Source organism: Camelus ferus, chromosome 11 (genome assembly GCF_009834535.1).
Source record: "Camelus ferus isolate YT-003-E chromosome 11, BCGSAC_Cfer_1.0, whole genome shotgun sequence".
Taxonomy (NCBI): Eukaryota; Metazoa; Chordata; class Mammalia; order Artiodactyla; family Camelidae; genus Camelus; species Camelus ferus.
In genome coordinates, this window is record NC_045706.1 from 19,901,920 (window position 1) to 19,928,291 (window position 26,372).

At 35.5% G+C, this 26,372-nt stretch overlaps 1 long non-coding RNA gene across 1 annotated transcript; it reads left to right on the forward strand.

Moving 5' to 3' along the window:
• The first annotated feature begins 5,695 nt into the window (after positions 1-5,695).
• Positions 5,696-26,372, forward strand: LOC116667358. The gene is made up of 3 exons (XR_004324246.1): positions 5,696-5,887; positions 18,108-18,115; positions 26,362-26,372. It is a non-coding gene; the product is annotated as an uncharacterized LOC116667358 (long non-coding RNA).

Genomic DNA, 26,372 nt, shown 5'->3' on the forward strand with positions numbered 1-26,372 from the left:
TATTTGAAATATAGAAATTGCTTAATAGAGCTTTGCTAATATCAGTGTTTTGAGGGCATATTCTATCATAGATACTAGGCTAGGCTTGTTCATACTTTAATATATTTGGTCCAGTCATCATAGTTTTCTTACCCCCGTATTACAGATAAGAAAAGTGAATATGCAGAGAATTAAACAACTTGGTCAAGATCATGTACTGAATAAAGAGCTTGGATTAAATTTCAGATCTGTCTTATTTTAGCATGTACTCATTCTCTCCCTCACTATTCCAATATATGTCATTCTGCATGCAATTTAAAATACATATATCTATGTTATACACAGAGTTACTCAAATATGCCTGCTTCTAAATTAAAAATGAATAAGAACAGGAAGAACAGGCAGGGATGTTAGGACTGCATTATTTAAATATGACCATCTTCAAATGCCATAGGTAGCATACTAAATTCAGGATGTGTAAACTCTGTAAAAGACTGGATTGGTAAAATGTCCCATGTTCTACTCTTTTACAATCACTCTTCTTCTTAAGGTATAATGGAATCAGAGGGAGTCTGAGGATTCTCTACTTAGTTTTTACCTTTAGACAAATGTGCATCTAAATGTCCCCAAACAGATGCCCCATCCTTTCCTTAGGACTGCATGTGTCCAGATCTGGACCTTTTGTCTTTCAATGCAAGCATTAGAGACTGGTCTACAATTCGAGACCATGTACAGTAATTATCTATCTTTGAGTTTCCCAACTTAGCACAAAGTCTAGCAGACAGAAGATTCCATTATGAACTTGCTGAATGTGTGCTAAAAGATGTGTGTGTGTGTCTGAACACTTCTGCAATCCCAAAATATTTTTTCTATTACTTTTATAATCAAGATAATTCTCTCTCTCCTTATTTCTCTCTCCACCTCCTCATCCCTTTCTTTTCTCCCTTTACTTTCAAAAAGGCCACTTATGTTGGCTCACGTTAAAGGTGGTTCACTACTTCTCTCCTCTAATGTTAACATCTGATAACTAGCTTGGAGGCTTTATGAAACCTCCTTGGAAAATCATTTCAGTATCTATTTACTCTCTTTCTTATCTCTGGCCTCAACTTAACTTTGTTTCACAACTCTATTACTTTTTTTGGTTCTAGGTACTTTTAATTTATGTCTGCTTAGTAACAATTTGTTTTATTACAGAATTAATTTTCTTCCTTTCTCCTTCTTTCCCAAGTTTGGAGGTTAATGCTAAATCTTCCTTCCCAAGGCTTCTGTTATGTAGGTCTGCACTGTCATGGGAACAATTTTCAAAGGTTAGGGAAGAAAAACTATCTTGGCCTCAGAACAACAGGTTGAAATATACAAAAGCGGTATATTTGATTATCCTGGCTTTTGCCACACCAGTGGAATATCTTACTTACACATAAAAGATTCTAATAAGATAAGCTATTGCTCCCTATTTTGGAGAAAATATATGAAAAACTTATGTATGAGAATAAAAAGAATGGATCAAATTATCTTGTCAAAATTCCCACTCTTTATTATACTAGATAAGCTTTTCCAATATTCTACTGAAATGAGAATTTAAACAATATAAAGTGTAATTCTTCCTTCTGTTTTCATTCATTTCTATTACTCATTGTAGTTCCTTTTAGGAGGTTTCTGTTTGTGGACATTTGTTGGCCCTGTTCTCCAAATTGCCCAGAGGTGGATGTGAATGAGAATATTGACAACAATATGGAAGTGACTTTGAAAAGCTATTTTGACATAAAGGAATACAGAAGAGTTCATCTGAATTGTAAAAATTGACTAAAGCTCATGAATTTCTGCTACTGGTTACTGCCCATTTAAAAAAAATCAGAATATTTTAAGCTGTATAGAATGATACAAATATAAGGGTCCTGAAAGGCCATAAAGATGAATAGCCTTTGATGGAAATGATAAAAATGATAAATTATAAATGATAATATTCAGGGGCAAGTTTATTAATAATATGTACAGGTAACCCTTAACTTCACTCAAAGCTAGAATTTTGATGGTAGATTGTTAAAAAAACAAAAACAAACAGGTCATGATTAATAATGAAAACTACCATCAAAAGATTAGAGTTAGCAGATTGATATTGATCCACTTAATGGGTAGTAGCAAACTTATTTCTTTTCATCAGGTTTGCATTTGCACATTTATCTGTTTCAGAGGCCTAATCCAATAAAGCCTCTTATTTGACATTACCTTCCTGTGTCCTGCTCTATTGGCTTTAGTTAGATTAAATCCTGATTGCTGCTACAGTTTCCTGAGGGCATTGGTATACCTGCCATTGCAGAATGATTTCTTTCAGAAGAACTTTTTCTTTGCCCCTTTCAAGACTGGATCCTTTGCACTGTGAAATGACCTGGGTTTGCAAGCAAGAAGATAACCATGGTATCTGATTATACCACTGCAGGATAACACCTGCTATGCTTAAATAACTTTCCAATTATATGACCCTATTCAATATTATGATGAGAGACCTGAATGACATTTTCCCAGTTATCTTATCCACTTCCAAGCAGAAGGTCTAATCTTTGAATGAATAGCAAAATGAATCTTTTGGTAACACAATGAAGTCCCTAATTTTGAAAAAGATGATACTGAGCTTTGGAAAGGACAAAGACTCCTAAGTTCCAATTGTATGTGATGAATCATTAAAATTGAAACCATTTTGTGTGTGCATGCATGTTTATAATCTCCCATGCTTTAGTGAATTTGCAGCCATAAATTTGCATCTGTTTTGTAAAAATAAAGGTTTGAAAATCTTTTCCATAAGCAGAATAAAATGGAACAATTAAATAGCTTAATGCATCCATGTCTGATTCCCTTTGCTACATTCTGCCTGGACTACTTCAACACTGTTGGGCATATAGTGCACATCTGAGAGTCAGCATAGCACAGAAGTTCATAATGTAGATCTCTGAGACAGATAATCTATATTCAAATCCCAAATTTGCCTCTAAGTGCTCTCTGTGTCTTACTGACCTTAAATGTAAAATATGAGTAAAGGCAATACTTACTTATAAAATTATTGTTAGGGTTAAGTGAAATATAAATGTTAAAGGTTTACTCAAACATAAGTGCCAGTTATTATTAATATCCTGCCTTTACCATACTTGGCAGCCAATTGATGTTTTGCCTATAAAACAGCTTGGTAATAATTCTTTCTTCCTTAGTAATAATTCTTTTAATTTCCTTGGGAAACTCCTCTTTAATGTGAGTTTGTGATATTCAGACTCAAGGTGCTCTATCTTGCCCAAGCCAAAGGGCAAGCATGAGACCCATCCAGTCCAATCAGACCTTCATTCCAAGTAACTTAAAAACAAATGCATACCTATTTTCATCGAATGTGTTATTCATATGCAATAGAGCACACAAATATTGAGTCCAGACAGGTGAATTTTTACAGGTATATGAACCACTCAAAGATATGGAACCACTCAAACCTATGGAACTCTCACCTAATACTACAGAAACTTGCTTCATGTCCCTTCCTAGTCAACTACTGACAAAGTAACCAGTATTCTGACTTTTAATAGCATAGGATTTTGTGTATTTTTGAAGCTTCTATGAATGTGATAATAAAATGCTTGCTCTTTTATGTCATTTTTTGGCAGCAGTATGTCTGAGGTTCATCCATATTGTATGCAGTCTTTTGTTTTTAATTGCTGTGTATTACCTGATTTTAGGAATATACCGTACTTTATCCATCCTATTATTGGTGAACATCTAGATTTGCAAATTTTAAATAGAAGTTACATGAGCTTTCTGGTACATATCTTTTGATGAGACAATGCATTCATTAGTACATAATCAGCAGCTGAATTTCTGATCATGGATTATTATGTATAGAAAATTACCTTTAATAAACACTTCCAAAGGTTAAGTTATATTCCTATCATCTTTGAATGAGAATTTAAATTGTTCCATATCCCTGCCAATACTTGGTATTGTTTTTCTTTTTAATTGTTTCCATAAGTGGAAAGTAGTGATATCTCATGATTTTCTTTTCCTGAGGACTATTTGAGTTATTTTCACAGGATTTTTTTGCCATTTGGATATCTTCTTTTGTGAAGTATCTGTTCAAGTATTTCCTACAGTTTTTATTACATTGTCAATCTTTTTCTTAATAACTTCTAGGAATGTGTTATGTATTTTAGAAATGAGTCCATTGCTGAAACAGTCACTGCAAGTATCTCTTCCCAACTCATGGCTGCATTTTCACTCCTTCAATGTTGTCTTTTGAGGAATGGAAGTTCTCACTGTTAGCTATGTCCACTTTATCTTGGCTATCCTTTAACTAATAATTTGTGTTCTATATGAGAAATACCTACTCCAAAAGTCATGAAGGTAATTTCTTATGTTGACTTCTAGAAGATTTATTGTTTTATATCTCACATTTATATTTACTGATAAATCTCAAATTAAATTTTGTGTATACTGTGTAAACCAGTATCTGTTAAGATTCCCTCTTCCCTATTAAATTACAGTGGTACCTCTGTCACAAATCAAGTGATCTCATATATTGGTTCTATTTATTGACTTGTAAAAATCATATTATATTGGGCTACTTTTCTATCACTTAGTCTAACATTTACACCATCTTAATTACTGTAACTTTATAATTCACCTTATCATCTGGTAGTTTAAAACCCATAGTATTGATTTCTTCTTAAAGATATCTTGGTTATTTTCATTTGTTTGTATTTTCATACAGAATTTAGTGCATCAGTCTCTCAATATGCATAAAATGCTAGGACTTTGGAACATTGTTTTTACTCTAAAGACCAATGAAGAGGAAGATATAACAAAATATTGAGTCTTGCACATTATAATTGCAGTATATCCTTCTATGTATATTTTCTTTATTTTCTCTATATATTTTGTAGTTTTCAGTAGAGAAGCCTTGCATATATTTTTTCTGGGTTTATTAATGGTTATATGGCTCTATTAATGGTTATATGGATCTATTAAATACTCCTAGTATTTTAAAGGAAAATTTATATTTAATTTTCTATTGTTTATTGCTACTATATAAAATGCTATTGACTTTTATATAATGACCTTATGGCAAACAAATCTTTTTTCCATGTGCACATTTTTTAAAATTTATGATCTTTATACCATTTTCCTTTATACCACATTGTAGTGGCTCTGATATGCAGAAAAATGTCAGTTAAAACTGGTGTGAGTAAATATACTTGCTGTGTTACTAACCTTAAAGAGAAAGTAAAAAGCTTTTGTAATTTTAATTTGCTGAAATTTATCATGTAGAATATTAACTTTCAGTAAACATTTTTCTGCAACTATTCAGATAGTCATACATTTTTCTCCTTTATTTCTTTAATGTATTTTCAATTTATCTAGTTCATCCAAATTGTCAAATTAGAATGAACCTATTAATAATACAACTTTATGGTGTATTTTGATGTCCAGATTTGAGGCATATCCTCTTTCCTATTCCTAATATTAATAATTTGTGTTTTATTATTCTAACAAGAGTTTAATAAGAACAAAAACAAGAACAAATTTTGGCTTTGTTGATTTTATTTTATGTTTGCTTTCCATTTCAATATTTTTAATGCTTTTATTATTATTTAATCCCTCTAGTCCCTTGAGTTTATTTATTGTTCTTTTTATACCATGAGATAGAATATTAGATAATTTTCAGCCTAATGTATTTTTAAATATATCCCTCTAAACACACTTTTAGCTATATTCAGTAGATTCTGATGCCTCACTTTTTGTTTAAAATACCTTCTAATTTTCACTGTGATGTCCTCTTTGACCCTTGCATTATTTAGAAGCATGTTTCTTAATTTGAGAGCAATTTTTTTTGAGGAATTTTAACCTTGAGATGAATACCACAGGGAAGTGGTCAAAAGTGACCACACTAAGGATTGTGGCCTGACAGACTATTTTTGAATCTCTGCCATCACTATATCTTCACACCTGCCTGCCCCTGCCTTTTTTCACTGCATTTGCCAATGCTAGTTCCTTTAAATCCATCTCATATAAATGATAGTATAATATTCTGAAACGAAATCTTGGCCATGTCACTGAAAGCACCTCATTAGCCTCCTATATTCCAAAATACACGTTTTAAAGATTTTTCTCAAGGTGCCTTAGGAGCTGCCATCTGTAGTCAGCATAAGGTGAACAGTGGCCCCTACCTTTTCCTAAATGTACTAATTTCAACAAAGAAACTCCTCTTTTGTGAATAAAAATTCTACCTCAGGTTATTCAAATAAAAGAGTTTACCTACAGAAATAGTTTAAAAGCACAAACCCTTCTGATTAAGCATGTTTTCTTAACATGGTAAAGAAGTCTGTGATGGCTTATTCTATTCTTTCCTCTCCAGCACATTTACCACACCTGCTCTATTCTTTCTCTAGCGATAATGGAATTGCTCATTGTAGTCCTATTACCTGGGAATGCCCTTCATCCTTTCCTTTCCTTGGTTAACTTTTACTAATATATGTAGACTCATTTTCAGAGGTATCTGTATGGAACTTATCTGACACCCCAAACTGGGTTAGTTACTCCTTTTCATAATTCTATTTTATAGAATGCTTTGAGCATATCTGCACATTTTAATGATTGCTTCTTAAGTGAGTTAGGTCTTAGCCTTTGGATCTCTTTTGGTCTCTTCTCTTTCCTATCCACACCCACTCCCTCAGTGATCTCATTCACTTCCATGCCTTTTTATATCATCTGTATAATGATTCACAAAATTATCTCGTCTCGACATCTCCACGGAAATAGACTTGTATAATGAATTTCTTACTTAAATTTTCCAACTGTATGTGTAATAGGTATCTCAGTCTTGTTTAAAGTGAACTTGTTTACACCCCAACTCCAAATCTTTTCTTTATTAAACATCCCACTTTTAAGCTAATAGCAATAGCATTAGTCAAGTTGTCAGGTCAAAATCCACAAATTCACTCTTGAATACCTTCTCTTTAACACACAATATTTCATATATAATATAATCGCTTTACTTTTATCATCAAACTATACTAATATCATTCCAGTTCTAATATTTCACTGTGATCCTCTTAAAGACTGTTCTCCAGCTAATTCAAGTATAACTCTGGACAGAATTCAAAAGAAAAAGTGACTACCAAAAACTAATAAGAGCAAATAAAAATTGGCAGATTGTTAGAGAGAAGTTAAAATGAGGAGAAGTAATCAACATGGTGTTAGACTGAGTTTATTACTTTCCCCCCACTTGTATTTCATCACAAGGGTATTCCCCAACAATGGAGCAAAGCAGCATGGTTAAAACTTCATTAGCAACCAAGCCATCTTTAAGGCCAACAGAATCATACAAAGAAGATGATATAAGCCCTAACTGCAGTGGAGGAAAGAGCCAGAGACGATGACACCTAATTCTATGTATGGATCCATACAATTTCAGTCTGATTACTGAAACTCACAAGATAGCCCCAGTCAGTATATAAAAGGCTTTGAAAACTGAAGTGAGATTTGGACCACTCTGGTCAACCTGAGTCTAACTAATTTGATCGTCTTCTAATACAAAAACATTAACATCCTTTGGAGGATAATAATAAAACCCAGAATTTGTACAATATATTATTTACAATGTCAGACTTATTTCTCTTAGGTTAATGCCCTCAAGGTGCATTCATGTTATGGCAAATGGCATGGCAGGATTTCCCTTTTTTTATGGCTGAATTATACATATATAACTATATGTATATATTCAGGACATTATAAGGTGTAATATTTGCCTCAAACATCAAACAATTTAGAAAATTCAAGAAGAGAAGGAAAATATATCATCTGTAGCAATATTTTTCACTTTCCTTTATTTCTCCTTCTTGATAATCTATGATTATTTCTTTTACTCTTTTATGTTTAAAGAACTTCCTTTAACACTATTTTAAGGGCAGATTTGACCTTCTATTAAAATTTGTTTCCAGTATGTTTCTAACTACTTTGGTTTTTGTCCAGTGTCACTGAGATATAGTTGACATATACCACTGCATAAATTTAAGATGTAAAATGTGATGATTTGATACTCATATACTGTGAAATATTTACAACCATAAGGTTAATTAACATTCTTTACCTCACATAATTACCATTTTGTTGTTATGAGAACATTGAATTTCCATTTTCATAGTGATTTTCAAGTATACAATACAGTGTTGTCAACTATAGTCATCATGCTGTACATTAGCTCTTCAAAACTTATTCATCTTATAACTGGAAGTTCATGCCCACTGATCAATATTTCCCCATTTCCTCCACCCATCATCCCCGGGCAACTACCATTATTCTGTTTACATGAGTTGAAATTTTTTTAATTCCACAAAAAGTTAGTTTATATAGTATTTGTCTTTCTCTGACTTATTTCACTTAGCATATTACCCTCAAGATCCATCCATGTTGTTGAAAATGGCAGGACTATATTATTTTTGATGGCTGGGAAAAACATATGTGTGAATCACATTTTCTTTATCTATTTATTTGTTAATAGACACTTAGGTGTGTCCATGTCTTGGCTATTGTAAATAATGCTGCAATGAACATGCAATTGTCTCCTTGAGATAGTGATCTCATCTTCTTTGGATATATACTCAGAAATGGGATTGCTGGATATACAGTAAGTCTATTTTCAATTTTTTGAGGAATTTCCATACTATTTTCCAAAATGGTGGTACCAATTTACATTCCTACCCACAGTGCACCAGGGACCCCTTTTCTCTTCCACATCCTCACAAGCATTTGTTATGGCTTATCTCTTTATTTTATTATTGTTGTATGTTTGTTTCTTTAGAGGAGAGAAAGAGAGTTGGAAAGTTGGGCTTGATGGTTTACTTAAGAGACTTAGAAGTGCCAGGAAAGATACATGCAAAGGTAAATGTGCAGAGCTGACAGATGAAGAAAGGGCATTCTGAATGGTGTAGATGACAATGAAAAGTTGGGAGGTAGAGAAGAATAAGGTTGGGCTACTTAATGGACAATTCTCTGCAGGATCCTCTTACATGGTATATGTGATGGTTCCAAGCTCAAGATATAGACTAAATTATCATCTTGACTGGAATGGATTTTTCAGTTGGTTAAAAGAATTTAGCATTCTCAGGATTTCAGGTATTAGTGACAGAAAAGGAAATCAGGGGAGAGGAGTTGAGAACAGAGGTGGTTTTTCTCTACAATGTTGCTCTCCATCCCTAACTATACCTCACCCTTCCCTTGACAGAGACAGACTGTTTTCTCCACAAAGTTAGAGTGTGGCAGCAAAGAACAAGGCTTAACAGCAGAATGATATGGAAGAGAATTGACTGGGTAGAATCATACTGGATGATCAAAACAGCAAAGCAGTGAGTTCATTCCAGTAGGCACTGACACTGCTCTTAAACTAATTTGAAAACCAACACATGATACCTCTGATTGTATTTTGTTATTTTAGGAGGAAGTAATGTTATTAGTTCAATGATACAAACTAATCCTTAAAATAAATTTAAGAGATCAAGGAGAATTAAGTAAATTTGAGTGCAAGGAAAATAATATATCAATGACTACTGTTTCTTGAGCACCTAATAATAATATACCAGGCTCTGTACTAAGCATTTTTCAAACACAGTTTCATTTAATTTTTACAACCATCCTGTGAGGAAGCACCACCCATATCCCATAGATGAAGGCGGCTCAGAGTCTTGCTCAAGGTCACACAACTGTCAAGTGGTGGGTGACACTAAGATTCAAACCCAGGTTTCCAGATCCAATATATGATGGTGTTGTAATGCCTCTGTGTGTTTCAAATTAAAAACAAACAAAAACCCAACAACTTTTAGAAATGAGATACAGTAAAGCACACAAAGCTTTTTTGCACATATATTAACCCTTAAAATCATCAACTAGATCAAGGTATCGACCATTTCGAGGAACCCAGAAAGCGTCCTCCTCCACCTTGTTAGTCAATTCCCCCAAAGTAATGACCACTCTGCCGCTATCATCATAGGCAGACAGGTTTTAGAGTAATCTAACTTTTTGGAGTTATCACCACAAAATTCCATACACTAATCCCAGCTGTAGTATTCAAAGCTGCTTTCACTCTAACTTTTCAAGCACTCACTGTAGAGACTAGCTGTTGGAAACAGCTTCATATTCAATCTCTTGCAGTATTTTGAAATTCATACTAACTTTGAAACAAAAAAAAAGTAAAATAAAAGAGGAATTCCCGGAAGTAGATTCAAAAGACTGCCATCAAACAAACCTATCTTAGAAACACCACAGACACAAATTGCTTGACTGAAGTAATGTGGCACATCTGTTTCCAATCATGGTTTCTCATTAGGGAGTTGATGACCACCAAAGATCGCTTCAGTTTGTGGAAGGGAAGACTAGCCACGAAGGGTATGGGATAGTGATTGCTTTGCTGCATCTTACAGCACACTGAAAAAATTATGTCCAGATGGCTTCCAAAGTTGACCTACTCTTCTATGTCACAAAGAAAGGAAAAGGAAAATAGAATACTATCTAGATGGAGGCAACTCGGTGAAACGGGATTCCAAGGGCTTTAATGGGGGCTTTCCGTGCCTGGCAGACTCTCTCTTCAAACCACATTCAGTCTTGTCCAACCCTGAAGCAGCGTGACAATTTCATCCCAGGCTCTCAAGCTCGGGTTGGTTTATTTCAGCGATACTAGACAACACTGTCTGCCTTCTCTTTTCTCCCTTCTCAAGACTCTTCCCCACCCCCGCCACTGAGTGCTGGTTTAGCACCTCATCCTGATTCCCACCACCGCCACCTGTGGCATTTTAAGCAGCCTACAGATTGATTACAGCTGAGCATCAGGGCGAGCATGGCGTTTCTGAAGTCCGATAACTCTAGGAGTTTTATGTTATGGGAGGTGACTTAAGTGGGGGTGTCTAGAGAAATGTTCTGGCCCAAAGCAGGAGGGTAGGCCCCGAGGTGGGAGGTCATGACGCCAGCAGCACACCCAGGGCGACCTCCCCCCTGGGGGAGAACCGACCCATCTAGGGACTCGACGACCAGTGAACTCTCCGCACTATTCCCCCCAAATGCCAACGACCCGGCCAGTAAAAGCCCCAATGAAAAGAGGAATGTCAAACCTCAGAAAGCCGCAGGGCGAAGGCTCAACTTCTCCGCGCAGAGACGGCTCTGGTCTCTGTTCGCTCCGTTCTCTCTCTGTCTCTCTCTCTGGAACCCGCTGGCCACCTCCAAACTGCGGAGAGTTGTGGAGTTCCGCGTCCTATGGAAGGCACTGCGCTCCTCTGGAACTCTGCCGCCAGCGTCTGAGCTCCAAGCCGTGTTTGCCCCGCACTGCGCTGCGGTCTCGCGAGAGCAGCCCGCCCACGGGAAAGCTGGGATCGCCCACCGCAAGGGCAGCTGGGAGCTCCTTTTATCGCTTGTCTCAGGCGGTTGTGAGGGCTGCTTTAAAATTGTGAGGTAATTCTGTTCCGTCTGTCATCTCACTTATGTTTATTAATTTTGAAAAATTAAGTTCTGATTTTCCTGGTTCTTGATAAATGAGTTACTCTTGAAATCTGAATACTTTTGAGTATTAGGTTAGGAGACCTTGGATTTACTTCCGCCTGTTTTAGTCGTCTTCCTTTGACGTGGCCTCAGCCCAGAGGGAAAGGCATACTGTTGTGGACACAATAGGGCTGCCCGTGACATGGTGACACGCGGGTTCGTAAAAGAGTTTACCAGAGATTACGTGTAAGAATAGAGTGTATTAGGGTACACTGTCACAGACAACAGCGGGCCACGCAGACGGGAGGTGCCTGTGTGAGCACCGAGGGTGGGCCGGTTGTTGGGGACTTTAACAAGGTAGGGTCACAAGTTGCCTAAACGGCTTGTGCGCAAGTCTGTGATTGGTTGTAGGGGAGGTAAGAGGTTTAGGGTCCGTGAGGGGCTGTGGGGACTATGACTCTGATAAGGTAAACTGAAAAAGCCAGCCTGAGCTACTGTGAGATTAGGCATTACCTAGGGCTATTTGTTAGCGGAAACATGCCCTGTGAAGAAAGTACTTTATCTGTTGAGGGAGCATGTCTGAGAGCCCAGAAATGGCGGTCATTGGACTTTGAAGGACTTCATTTGGCCCAAAACATAGCTCATTCATGCTGTATAAGTTTGGAAATCCAGGCTTCTCAAATGTTCTTCACTGACCCTGCACGGTGGGAGTGGGTGGGAGGCTTGGAGGGCAAGAAGCAGAGCAGGCTAGGGGAGTGGTTGTTACTGATCAGTAGGGATGAAAGTCCCCTCTCCATAGTTGGCCTTCTCTGATTGCATGCCTTTCCTGTCAGCAGGTTGAGGGGCATTGTTACAGCCTGGCAAGTGCAGAAATTTAGGCTCCCAGTCAGCCTTTGCTGGGATGAATGGGAAGGGGGTTGCAGTTTCTCTTTTCTTTCTTCCTCCCTTCCTTGCCTTTCTCCCTTTCCCTTCCTTTTTTTCTCTCTCTCTTTCATTCTCTGCTAGTTTTTGTGTGTAGTAAAGTTGTTGTCTAAAAGTTTTCTACGTTACTAGGATACGCTTCTCCTGGTCCTTCAGCTAGAGAGAAAGCTTTGCTGATGTTTTTGGTCTGTACCTACTGATGTTTTAAAGTTGCCATCTTCATCAGCTCTGCACTTTTTAGTGTCTTTTATGTTTGTGATACACACAAAATGTCCAAAATTTTTTGTAATACTTAGCATAAAGAATAGGAAAAATATGTCTACCCTGTTTTCCCTTAAATGACAAGGGTCAACTGATTTTTTGATAAAGGTGCCAAGACAGTTCACTAATTTCATTTCAACAGGTAATTCATCTTTTTATTAAAAAAAAGTATTACGGTTGATTTACAATATTGTGTTAGTTTCAGTAAGGTAATTCATTTTATATATACATAGTTTTTTCAGATTCTTTTCCATAACCCATAACAACCCACAAAATATATTGCTATTATTTTTACTTTAGCTTATTTTAATAACTTATTTTTAAATGAGAGACATCTTATGTATATATGAACATTTATTATTTTGATGCTATTTATTTCTTTATATCAATGAGACTTTCCATTTGGTATAATTTTACTTAATCCTGTAGAACTTAGTGTTTTCTTGTAATGCCAGATAAAAATGAATCTTATTTTAACACATATTTACCTGAAATTATCTTTTTTGCATTCATTTTTAAAAGACTTTTTACTGAACATAAAATAACAAGTTAACATTTTTTCAGCTCTTTAAAATATTGCTACATTTTTTCTGATTTGTATTTTTTCTGTTGTATGGTTTCTGTTACAAAGTTTAAAGTTATTTATCTGTTTCTGTTACAAAGCTGAAAGTTATTTCTTTTTTTAGTAGTAGGTAATCTGCTTTAAAGCCCATCCCATGTATGTATGTTGTTATTTTTCAACCCTAGAAGTTTCATTTATATTATTCTGTGTCTTTCTTTTAATTATGTTTTCCTTTAATTTCTTGCACATATTTATAATAGCTCCTTTAAAGTCTTTGTTTGCTAATGCCACTATTTCTGTTTTTTGTGGTTTCTTTAAAATTTTTTTCTACTAGTTATAGAGCTTTTTTCGGTTTCTTTGCTCACCTAGTACTTTTTGTTGCATGTTGAACATTGTGAATACTGTTTTAGGATGGATTTTATTTATTTATTTTTTTAAGAATGTTAGGTCTTTTGGCTAGCAGCTAAATTTCATGCTAATCAGTGTGATGTTTTAAGGCTTTTTTTTTTTTTTTCATATAACCTTTAGTCTAAAGCTAATTTATCTATGCTAAAAGCATTTGAAACTTCTGGAGTCTTTTCTGAAAATCATGGGTGATTTATGGGTTGTTTCCACCCTGGCAGGTGGGACTTTAACAAGTGTACACTTCCCTTCTTGTTCTTTCTCCAGAAATTTCCCTTTATGCAGTCAGAACAGTAATTCCTAGCAAAATATTAGGCCTAATTGCAGGAGTCAACTCATTTGTCCTTCATTTATTACTTTCAGGGATTACTATCCTGGGGTTCCCGTTGTGTGATATTTATGAGTTGCTTTGTATATTTTGTCCTCTTTTATAGTTATAACAGGAAGGCAATTCAGGTTCAGTTAGTCTGACATCTCTGAAAATGAAAGTTTGCCCATATCTGTACTCATCAATATTCAATATACTATGTATTTTTCTTATTATCTGTCTCTCCTATTACAGTTTCAGCTCTATGAGGGCAGGTGTTTTTTTCTCTTGTGCAAGTGAAGGTCCTAGTACATAGGAATCATATAATAAATATTTGTTGTTGACTAAGCTGCTTACTCTTTTAGGGGACAGCACTGTCAGTCAATTACCTAAAGATTCCCTATGATTACACTCAAACCTTATGGGCCAGTATCCTTTCTGAGGGAGTGGAGTCCAATCGCTTTGGCTGTTGAACACTTTGACTCTCATTCCAGATTATTTTCTCTGGAATGGAGAAAACAGAGTTTTAAAAATCCTGAAGATAAATTGCAACTACTAATTACCATTTGGTACATTTTCTTATATTTTAAACTCATCTTTTAAAAAGATGCTGCTGCTACCTCATCATCAGAATGATTCATTTTCCTAGGCCATGCTTTAAATATAACTGCAGCCCTCATCATTTGGTGAAATCATCTGCAACCTTTCAACTTGTAACAGCTATTTTCAGTTATACCTAACTACCACCTCCGCCCTCAACACATACATAAAGTTCTCTGCTAAAAAACTTTAGCTGTCACTCTTGGTTATGAAGCAGCTGCTTCTACCAGCCTATGTCCCTAAGCTGATTCTTTCAACAGATACAATAACAAAAAGTCACTAATGAATGTGTTTCTATATTTATCATTATTCTTTTCTTGATTTTTCTGGGAACAATGGCAGTGAATACCAAGACTTACTTTAATTTAGGAATTTTGTTGAAGAGAGGAAAAGGAAACAAGTGAAGAAGGCCAGAGGTGAAGGAAGAGGACAGCTTCATTTTTACTAACTATGCTTGGGAACCATACAGCATAAGTCACCCTTGATTATTTTTTTTCAGTCTGTAAGTCTTTTGTGACTGGTGGCCATCAATTCATTTAGCCTCATTTATCTAGCTATACTTATGCACCTCTAGGTGCAATACAACTGAAATATATGGATCAGCAATTTGTGATGTCACATTTTTCAAATATTTGTTTAACTGTGTTTTATGGAGAGAGATGGAGTGCTATGTGGGCAAGCATGTGGAGGGAGGAGGGCTTAACCTAGGGACTGGCCATCTCTCCATTATTCTGAACAGTTCAGCTCTGTCCCAAATGTGCATTCCCTTCTCAGTAGAAGAAAAAACAAAAACAAAAAATACAGTCCTGCACACATACCCTCTATAAATGGCAATTGAGTGGCTCTCTGTTGTTACATGAGTAGGCGTCCTGGGAATCTCAGGCCTCACCTAAAAATAAAAATAAATAAATAAAGGAAAGGTCTATACATGCATTCTTTTAAACTATTCCCAGTCCTTGTTATCTTTTCATGATATTTTTTTAACACCCAGATAATATAATGGCCCTATATACAGATATTTAGGAAAACTGCCTGGCTTTGTTTTTAGGACTGACTTCAACCTCAAGATATTTATATTGATGACAAATCACATTTATTCGATTTTTTTTATTGTTCTTTTCTTTGATTTAAGGAATTTCATCTCTTTTGTTCTTCCAGATGTACAGGTCTTAGCCTGAATGCCATAAACATTACTGAGCTGGTGATTTTTACACAAGTAGCTGTTAGCAAATGAAAACAATTACTCTATTTAGTTTCTGTTTCTTCTATTAAGGCCCTCTTGCCTTAAAAATTACTTTGATTAATTTTAGAAGCCATTATAGGTGTTCATCATATGTACCACAAAAAGATTTCTTTGTACAGTCTCCATTGAATTGTAGCACAATTTAAACACTTTAAAGGGTGTATTCAAAAGGTTTTAAACTCAGAATTTCAAAATGCAGCTATTGTAAATGGTGTTCTTACTCATGGAGGATGTCTTTCTGCATTGCTTGTGAGAGAAAGTCAATGATTCCTGATGCCTCTTACACAAATTTCTCTTATCCCTTTTGTCCCTCCCTTCCTCCTGTGTCCTTCACAGCACAGTGGAGGCCAGAGAGCTCTCAGCTTACACATCAGTGTTCACTGGAGTTGTGAGAAAGTGGGAGTTTAAAATCAGCTGGAGTTTATGGAAGCAATTGAACTAAGTTATTCTTTTCTGGAAGTAGCACCAGCAAGTACTAAGTGAGGTAAGAAAATATTCACAAAAGGTGCTTTGGCCATGGCTGGCATTTTAAAAGTCCTGCTAGAAGACACTGGATCAAGCTCTGATATTTTTGTCATAGTACTTTCTGGGTTTTTATTTCCCCAATGATTTAATTTCCAGTGGTTAATTATGGTTAACTTATGAGAGTAAATCTAACTCACAATACGTGGAAGCTATGGCGGAGAACTTGATAGTGATTCCATTTCCTTCTTGACGAGAAGTGGTCTTTTCCACAGGTAAGCCTCATAGACAAGCACACATCACTGTAATTCTGATGTGTCTTCAGGACCTTTCACACAGACCATACAAGCCACTTCTCAGGTTCCCCCTTATTATCTCACCTTCACTTTTAAATAATGCCTGTTCCACTAGGTAGCACTAAATTGGATTAACAGAGGCATTTGTGCTGCCTCAGGGATTGCCATACTATAGCTAGGACCTGTATGCCAATTTTCCTTCATATTCGGTTTACTTAATAATGGCCCCAGAGTGCAAGAGTAGTGATTCTGGCAGTTCACATATGCCAAAGAGAAGCCATGAAGTGCTTCCTTTAAGTAAAAAGTGAAAGTCCTCGACTTAATAAGGAAAGGGAAAAAAAGTATGCTGAGGTTGTTAAGATCTATGCTAAGAATGAATCTTCTATCCATGAAATTGTGAAGAAGGAAAAAGAAATCTCTATTAGTTTTGCTGTTGCATCTCAAACTGTAAAAGTTATGGCTATAGTGTGTAATAAGTGCTTAGTTAAGATGAAAAAGGCATTAAATTTGTACAATAAGATATTCTGGGGAGAGAGAAAGAGAATGGACATTCACATAAGCTTTATTATAGCATATTGTACTTTTTCTATATCATTAGTCATTGTTGTCAATCTCTTATTGTGCTAATTTATAAATGAAACTTTATCATACGTATGCATATGTATATAGGAAAAATCATAGTATATTTAGGGTACTGTCCAGTGGGGATCTTGGAACATATTCCCCATAGATAATGGGGGACTACTATAATATTAGGAAATGGGTTTTCAAGTAAAGATAGTAAGGCCATAAGTTATGGGTGTTTTACCAGTCTGGACAAAACCTTACAGATTTTACTGAAGAGAACAGTCCCACATTGTATCAGGGCTGAATCAGTCCTTTTCCCCCTGTGCTCAATTCTAAGATCCCATTATGATGTAAATGGGCTTGAATGAACTCCAATTGCATCCAAATTTCAAAAGCTAGTTCACGACTTTTCAATCTGACTATTTAAAAGTATAACCTTCAGATAAGATTCTCAATCTATCTCCCTTATAGAAATAGAAATTAATAAGAAAAAAGCAGTTATTCTCACATTCCTCTTATCACATGGATTTATGAAATTATGCTTCTCTTCAGTGTTTAAAATAGAGGGTGCATTTCACCATAATTAAAAATACACCCCTACCTCTCTCATTCACGCTGAAAAAGAAGTCAATCCAGAAGTTTCTTACTGATGGCTTACAATTAAATGTGCAAATAATATGCTTAGAGAACATTAAAACGGGTCTAATAGGTGGCAATTCATTTCTTTTTCAATAAATGAAAAGAAACTTTAATAGTGGCTACCTTTAATGTATTCACCATGAAGAATGAAAGCCCACACAAATATAATTTAAAAACCTAGTGCTGCCTGCAAATTTCAAAGGAAGGATTAAAAAGAGCAAAAGCTTATGTAGCAGAGCCCCAGGGCAGTGCTTTTCCCAAATATACAAACTAGATCATAAACTCCTGCTAAACATTTTCTTCTCTTTCTGATAATCCATGTTTCTTCTCCTTTGCTAAGTTCAATGTAAATTGTTACTGTAAAACCAGTAAGAGGTGTGTTTGTTCTTGTGTGCTAGTTATCAACCAACTGGGACCATTGATGGGTTTGTGGAACTCAATTTTGAAGACCGTCTTGGCTCTTTGACTCTGTGAGTAACTATTTCAAAGCCCCATTGATGTAATGATGCTAGGGTAAGATTTGGATTTTTCTGAGGTCCTCAAGCAGTGGGCCTAGCTTTATCTCTCTCTCACCTGAATTTGGTTTTCCAGAGTTTGCTGCATGCAAATTACCCCTAGTACTAAGTAACACAGAGTTCTCCTCTCTTTTTGGGAGGAAATAGAGAGTTAATATTTGATAGTGCAATGAGGGCTCAGAAAATTGGCAAAGAACCATTTACTGGGTAACAAAAGAAGAGTAAATCTTGAAGAGGTCTACTCTTGAAACTGTAGCTTGAATATCTCTACCTGGCGTGTTTTGTTTGTTTTTTGGTCAAGTCTTACTGCATTTTCAAATATTATTGCTATAATAGAAAAAATAAATTTTTATTTATTTTTGAAATATTTCCAGGTTTTTATTCATTTATTTTTAAAAGTTCTAAATAAAAGTTGTATATATTAAGGTGTACAATATGGTGTTTTGATATATATACATATAATGAAAGGATTACTACAATCAAGCTAATTAGCATATATATATCTCATCACATTTTTTGTGGGCTAATGAGCTTTTAAAAATGAAAAATGCTAAATTAGGAAATCATCCTACCTTTCATTAAAAAATCATCAAGGCTCAGGCTCCTGCCCTGGTAATTAAAGACTAATATGGAATATTCATGATAGTTATAATTCCTTCATTACCTTTGCCAATGAGTCTGTGAGTGGCTATTGATATCTGTGGATTGGTTTCCACTTAATTATTATGATCCTCCCATTAATGCTACATTTTTTTTATCCCAAAAGCTTGAGCCCTATAACTATTCATGAGTCATTTCCCCTGTATGTGAGATGTAGCCCAAGATGAATTACCTTCAGTTTCATTTTATCAAGGACTTAATTTTAAAGATCACCTGCTGCACAAATAAAATAAGGGAAGCAATGAAGCTCTCATTATTGCTAAAAGTTGCATGTGTTTTTGATACAAGTTATATTTAGCCACTATCCTTGAAGTTTTCTGTAAATTTTGGATGAGCTACCTAGCATGGGGTCGGACAAAATCACAAATACTGCATAAAGATGTAATTAAGAGCACACTAATACATTTGAGTCACAGTGTCTTATTTTAAATACTTTACAGTGGTTTTATTATTGCCCTTCTGTTATTTAATATTAAAGCACCTACTTGTGTAACTATGTAGTAGTATTCTTGAAGGTGTTTTCTAGGATGTCTCAGTATTTTGAATTTGAATGTCCAAAACCTAGTGTGAACTCAAAACCAACTCCTTCCTAACAGATAATTTAGCGAAATGGGCCAATTAAGTGGGTTAGGACAGATAGGCTGAGACAAAAGATGTTGCAAGGAAAGAGAATGCTCTGTAGTGTAGGTAGGAATTAAACATGAGGACCTACTGGAACATCAAATCTTAAACAGTTTTGGATTTCTGGGTAGACATACGAGGGCAGAAGGGACCACTTACTTTGTAACCCTGTAAATAATATATTTCAAAGTTAAGTATGCTGTGTTTTTTACCTCACTTACTTTTACTGGCAGCCTCATGTACCAAAATATATAGTAGTGCTAGTAAGCATAATAAATGATGTTTATGAGATAAATGTCAGATGCTGGTTGGTAGCAAAAGGGGAGATTTTTCATTGTATTCAAAGTAATGTTTCTTAAAAAAAAAAAAAAGGAAATAGTACATCTTATGGGATGATACACATTTATTCCAACACTTTTTTTTAGGACCAAGCCACTGTGCATGATGATTGAAGGTAATGTTTTAAAGATTTGATTCTTTGTCATTTCTTGTTTCACAAATATTTTATGACACCTGAATTTCATAGCAGCAAGAATTAAGCCTCTTGCTTGGAGTTCCTGGAATTGGTGACCTATGAATGCATATGTCTGTCAAACTGTAAGATAAGAATAAAATTAAGGAAAATAAGAGATAGACTTTCAGATTCTATAAGACTATAGTATCATCTGAAGTCTCTTCCTAAGGATGGAGTTAAATTTCCCTGATGACACGCAAGATGGTGAGAGAGTTTTTTCTACTGTCTCTGATTCTTTCTAATTGTCTATAATAACCCTGAGGAGGGCAATTAGTATAGAGAAATTGGAGAACATGAAATGTCCCTATTAATTACTCATAAAGTATGTAGATTTAGTTCTAGGACACATAGAGTGGGTGGGGCACCTCTTGTCATTGTTCTCACCTTTTGACTTGAACACATCATTGTGGAGCTTTAGTGCTGAGGCACACCAAGACTTATTATATGGATTTCAATCTTCATAAGTAGCTAACGTAAAGGATGGGGTAATAGGAACAAATATTGTTGTAATTACAGTACAAAATAAGGAATTGTTTCCATCTCTGCCATCATCTCTCAAAAAGCCAGGAAGACTGAGCCAAAACTCTCCATAATAGTAGGAGCTAGATTCTGGTGGCTATATACTTGGCTGTAATTACTGTTTCTGACATCTGCTCTATATTTATTTGGCCAGTATCCAAAAATTAATGAGATGTAATTATGTGCCAGAGTTGTGCTAGGTCTTGGGATTATAGGAGAAAAACAAATCTAGTGTTTAAGACCTCTGGAAACAGGCAAACCTTTTAAGACACCTAAGTCATTAATAAGAGTAGTGAATATGAACAAATTATTGTATTTTCTGTACCTCACTTTTCTTTCTTAAAGATGTAAAGAAGGATAGTATCTATGTTAGTATAATGCAGTAAGTATTAAAAAATGAAAATATAGCACTTACAAAAAGTGTGATTAATGTTCATGTATTGTCCAATGTCATTATATTATTGTTTCAATAAGTGTTAACTCTGTCAGGCACTGTAGTAAGTACTGGATTATAAAAATGTATGAATCTGGTCTTTTTGTGCTTATCTGGAATAGAATCCAGAATCAAAAATGCTTCTCTGTAGAATGAGTTCCTCCTTGCTGGATCACATCTGTAGGACTTTATTCTGGTGACAAGCATCTAAGTCCAAAAGGGCCTCATTGGTGAGATTATTATTGGATGTCTTAGGCTGTGAGATCCTCCTAGCTGTCTAGAAGTTTTAGTGTATCTGCTTCCATGGAGAGCTTAATCTACTAAGTGAATGCAGGATTCTGCCCCTTACCCAACAACTCCACTGGCCAATCAGGAAAATCCTATATTCATTGTAAGATTTCTTCCCTCTAAGGTGTGGCATCTGATTTCAAATATCTTTACATGGGGCAGGTAGACACTTACATAAAGTAAATGAAGAAAGAGGGAAAAGTTAGATGAGGATAAATGTGTAGTATGAAATTATTTAGCCTCATGACTCAACTGTGAATTAGTATTCAGGGGTGGGGTTTTAAAGTCCATCTGGTTTTTTAGATCCTTTATCTGCCATTTATAAACTGTTTGATGTAGGTAATTTACTGTTCTTAACCTAGATTCCATCAGTGCAATGAAGATGATCTTAGCACCTACACCTAAGGTTATTGTGAGGTGATATACCACATTTAGTATCTGAAATAGGCTCTCATAAATGAAAGCAATTAGAACACAAAGTGGATTTTAAGTGTGATTTTCCTTCTCCCCAAGGGGGAGGTTAAAATCATAGAGCATAATGCCCAAGAACTTGTAGGATGATTCCCATTGTGTCCAGATTGTTGATGGCTCCCTATTTTACAAATTTCGTGGAGCAACTACCTCTTTTAGGAATCACCAGGCTTTTACAGCTCAAATTTCTTTCCTTTCTTTTTTCCCCTTCATTTTGATTCTTAATTGAATCAAATTCTAAAGATAAGGGCTTTTTTGTTTTTCAATGATTTTAACTATTAACTGCCATCCACAATGCCATCTTAAAATAAATGAAATAAACATTAATGAAATAATAAATATATAGAAAAATACATAGATGATAGATGTAACTGTATTTAAAAAAAAAACTATTAAATTCCCCATGCTTTATGCTACCTTCATCTTATGCTAAACCACTAAGAGCAGAAAATGGAATTAGTAATAAGAGAGAAAAATTGTATCAAAATTGTATTAAGCTCAGGATGGCATAATAATCACGTGTTCAAAAGAAAGCCATGTTTACAATTTTTATAAAAATTTTAATAGAGATAATAAACTGAAAAAAATCTTGTTTCTCCACAGAATGTCTCTTTTGGTTGTTGAAATGTTGAAGTGTTAAATTCTCTCAATCCTCATGAAATGACAATTCTATAAATGAAGAAGCCAATGGTTCCGGAGGCTAATTATGTTGTTGGTTTCAGTCCAACAGTGACTTATTCTTGCAAGTTATTAGTGTGTTTAAGGCCTGCTAAATCAATAATTTATTAAAATAAGCTGTGTTTTTTCTTGGTTTAGCCAAAGGATCGGGGTTATGGAGGAAAGTACATAGGTTATGAAATGTTAAATCATTTCATAAGCTTGAGTTTCTAGTTAAAGTCAAGCTAATTTGATTTAAAATTAGCAAAGCTTTAGCTTCACACAGAATTCTTAGCAAAATCATGCACTTTATGTGGGTAGTTCACATTTTGATAAGAAATTTTGTCTTGAACTAGGGTGAAAAGATGGGGAATTTAGAGAAACCATTTGCTGCCGAAATGGAATAGAAAGAGATGAGTTTTTTTATATCCCTGGCTTCTAAATGGCAGGTAGTTTTAGGCTTATTTGCCTGGGAACCATTCTTTTAATTCTCATTGGATTCTAATTTAAAGCTGCTTTTTTACTATTATATGAAATTTATCACTGGTGATGAGAACCCATCAGCAGAATCTGAATCAGTGAGAAGTATTTGTAATATGAAAGCGTCATGTCCTCACTTGGAACAACCACCTCTCCCTCTAACTAATTTCTATTAATATTTGAAGAGTCGGCCCTATTGCTTACTCTTTGTGAATTTTTCCATGGCTATTCTCATTCCCAGTAAATTCCTATGGTAGACTCTGTTCTAACAAATTAAGTCTTTGGTTTTGTGGTAACCACAGTTCTTGCTTGAAATCTCATGAATACCAAACTGTCATCCCAAATAAACTGAAAACTACTCAGTAGCAGAGAAAGCGATGCCAAATGATGAGTAAAATTGGCTTCAATTAAAGATCAGGCATCCTTGGAACTGTCTGAAGAACACTATTTTCTATAAATGCTGTCTGCATAAGAAATGTGACCTAATCTATGGGCCATGGTCAGGCTAGACTGAAGTATATGCAGCTGAACTGAAGATTATTTGTTTCATTGGTGCCCCACATAGTAACCAATTAGCTAGCTTTAGATTTAAAATAGCAAAGTTAGGGTCTACATAATAAAACAATGATAAGGAAAACAGTGCTTGGTGATTAGGTAGTGGGGGAGCAAGTGTGCTGGAAGGTGGGAGGTGGGGAGCAGTTGGAGGGGAGCACAAGTGAGAATTACCTCTGAGTTTAAATCATATGTGCCTCCCAACCTATGGCTGAAACTGCCAACATCTGCTTCCATGAAGGCTCCAGAGGTTCCTTGGAGAGAATCTATTCTATGGGAGAGGCAGGGTAATTCTATGTAGAGTATGGTGCCCATCACTTGGCTGTGCTCCTGGTCCATTCCCTGCACAGTTCATCTCTAAATTGAATATGAAACAAAGGTTTTCAAATTAAAAATAGGAGCAAAAACAAAATAAAACAAAGCAGAAGGGATTATTGTACTGAAATCTTTGAAACACTTTGGGGGCATAAGCAGCATTTCTTGAGTGCTGCTTTCACAAAATATGGCCCAAGAAAAGAGAGGAAATATTTCCCTTCTCAGGGTAATATGCCCTACACTCACAGCTGTGGCAGGACAAAATTCAGTGTTCTTAGGGGAAACAGCAGCACCTGGTGGGCAACTGGTAACTCACCAGGGTCCTATAGGTACTTAGGAATTCCAGGCAGCAGTCGCAGTGGGAGCCAGCAGAAAATTGGCTTGTTTGTGAGCACAAGTTATTCATCTTGGTGAGCCCAGATATGTTTGGCTGGGGAGGGGAAAGGATTTTCCAAAGGATTAGGAGTCAGAGTCAGTGAAACTTGCTTACATCATTATTACTGTAACCCCACATGCACCAGAGAGTCTGTTAAAGCATAACTAATTTTCAATCTCAGGCAAATCTTTCAAACTTTAGAAAAAGAATCAGAATAAAGGATACAAAACTCTTCTCTGAAGTATAGTTATTTATAACTTTTTAGTATGAAGTCAATAAGAACTCGGTTGACTTAGTATAGAAATTAATAATTAAATCTTCTAGATATGCCAGAAATCATTAAAAGGGTGTAATATTTCCTGGATAATGATTCTAAACATTTATAGTACTGAGACAGTCATTATAGAGAGTGTGATAAATCTAGTGGGTTGTTTTTTTTTTTTTTTTTTTTTTACATTTAGTAAGGCAAGCATCTTTTAGACTGACAAGGGAAACTAAGTAAGTACTTATGAAAAATACTCTTGCTTTTTAAGTGTGAAACTTTAGGCCAGGTACAAAGGTATTTTGGTAATTTTTCCATTAAACTCAGAAATTGAACTCTTAAGATTTTTAGAAGGAACAAAATTCTAAAATGTATTTTGAGCGATCACTGAAAAAGGCAGAACAGAAATGTGAGTGGACTCTCACTGATGCTCCTAGGAAGCCTGCATGGTCTTCCCTTCTTAAAGGCAACCATATCTTTCTATAAGTATCTGTGGGCAGAAAACATAGCCTGAGAGATCTAGAGGTCTGTTTCCTATTTAGACAGCTGTATTCCTAATAGGATTTTCGTCATCAATAGTGTCATGAACATTTAATTGAGTACTTAGTATATGCCAAGCACTATACTGAGTGATCTATTTATTACTTATTTGACTCTCTAAACAACCCAATGAATCCCATTGAATCCCACTTTTCAGATGAGAAAATTACACATAAGCAACATGTACACATTCACAGATAGAATAAGTGGTAGAGCTATGATCTGATCTCAGGTAATCTGACCACAGAAACTGCTTTATTAATGAGTGCTTTGTCCTGCCTCCCAACAGCTCCTGGCTATTTAAATCCAAGCAGCACTGTTATACCTACCTGAGAGGAATGGGAGAATGCATCCTTGTTTTTTATTTGCCTAGATAAGGGACCCTGCTGTTGTCTTTCAAAGAGAGTTGTAGCCAAGCTGTTTTGGGACATGCCTCATATGAAAACAAAACAAAACAAAGGGTAGTACTTCAGTCAAAACCAGTTTGTCTCCATTTGCAAAATGATCAAACAGGTACTTACATGTAACTGCAAAGCTAGGATTCCTCCTATTTGGAGCAGGATACCAATCCCTTTCATTCTCAGAGTAAAGATCAGTTACCTATTTTTTTAAATGGTCTTTCCCATCTTGTTACTGTTCACCAGTTTGAAGGAAAATCTCTTCCTTCCTGCAATGACCATCATAATCTCCCACCCTCACATCACCAACTCTCAATGTTTTTGAGAATCTAGCAGCCATGTTAGTTTGGTGAATTAAACTCACAGTTATACCCCAAAAACAATTTACTTAGCTTTTTTTTTTTTTTTAAATCACAATCTCAAACTCAGAATCACCCATATGCAACTTCCTTCCCTCTCTGCCTCACTCCCTCTCTGGATCTTTCCTTCCATCCTTCCTTAGCCCCTTGCTTCTGAAAGGAAAATATGTATCAGGCATTGTGATAGAAACTTGGGTTTTGATAAAAAGAAATTGATTTGTTTTTGCATCTGACAATATAAAAGATCAACAAAGAAACTATTCTTTGCAGCAAAGAAATTGTGTCATGGAAGCCAGAAACAGTGGAATCTTGGTAAATCAGATTGCAGTTTGTAAATACTCCCTCTCTAGAAGACAACAAGCTACCAAAATCATTGTCACTGAATGTGTAGTTGAAAAGAGAATGTATGTTTTGCTCTCATTAGCCACCTCCAGCTAAAAGTGATTAACCATGCCCAGTTTTGGAGGAAGCTGTCACATTGGAGTTGACATTTGATTTGTTTCTCCTGTCTCGTGAACTCTTAACTCCTTGATATGTGTCTTTATATCTTTTTATCCCCACCCCACTCTTATTTATTATAAATACATGATAAATTTACTAGTTCAATGTAAATAGATAAGTATATATGTCTAGACTGAATAGAAAACATGTATATAGGTGGAAAGAGAGAGATGGATATA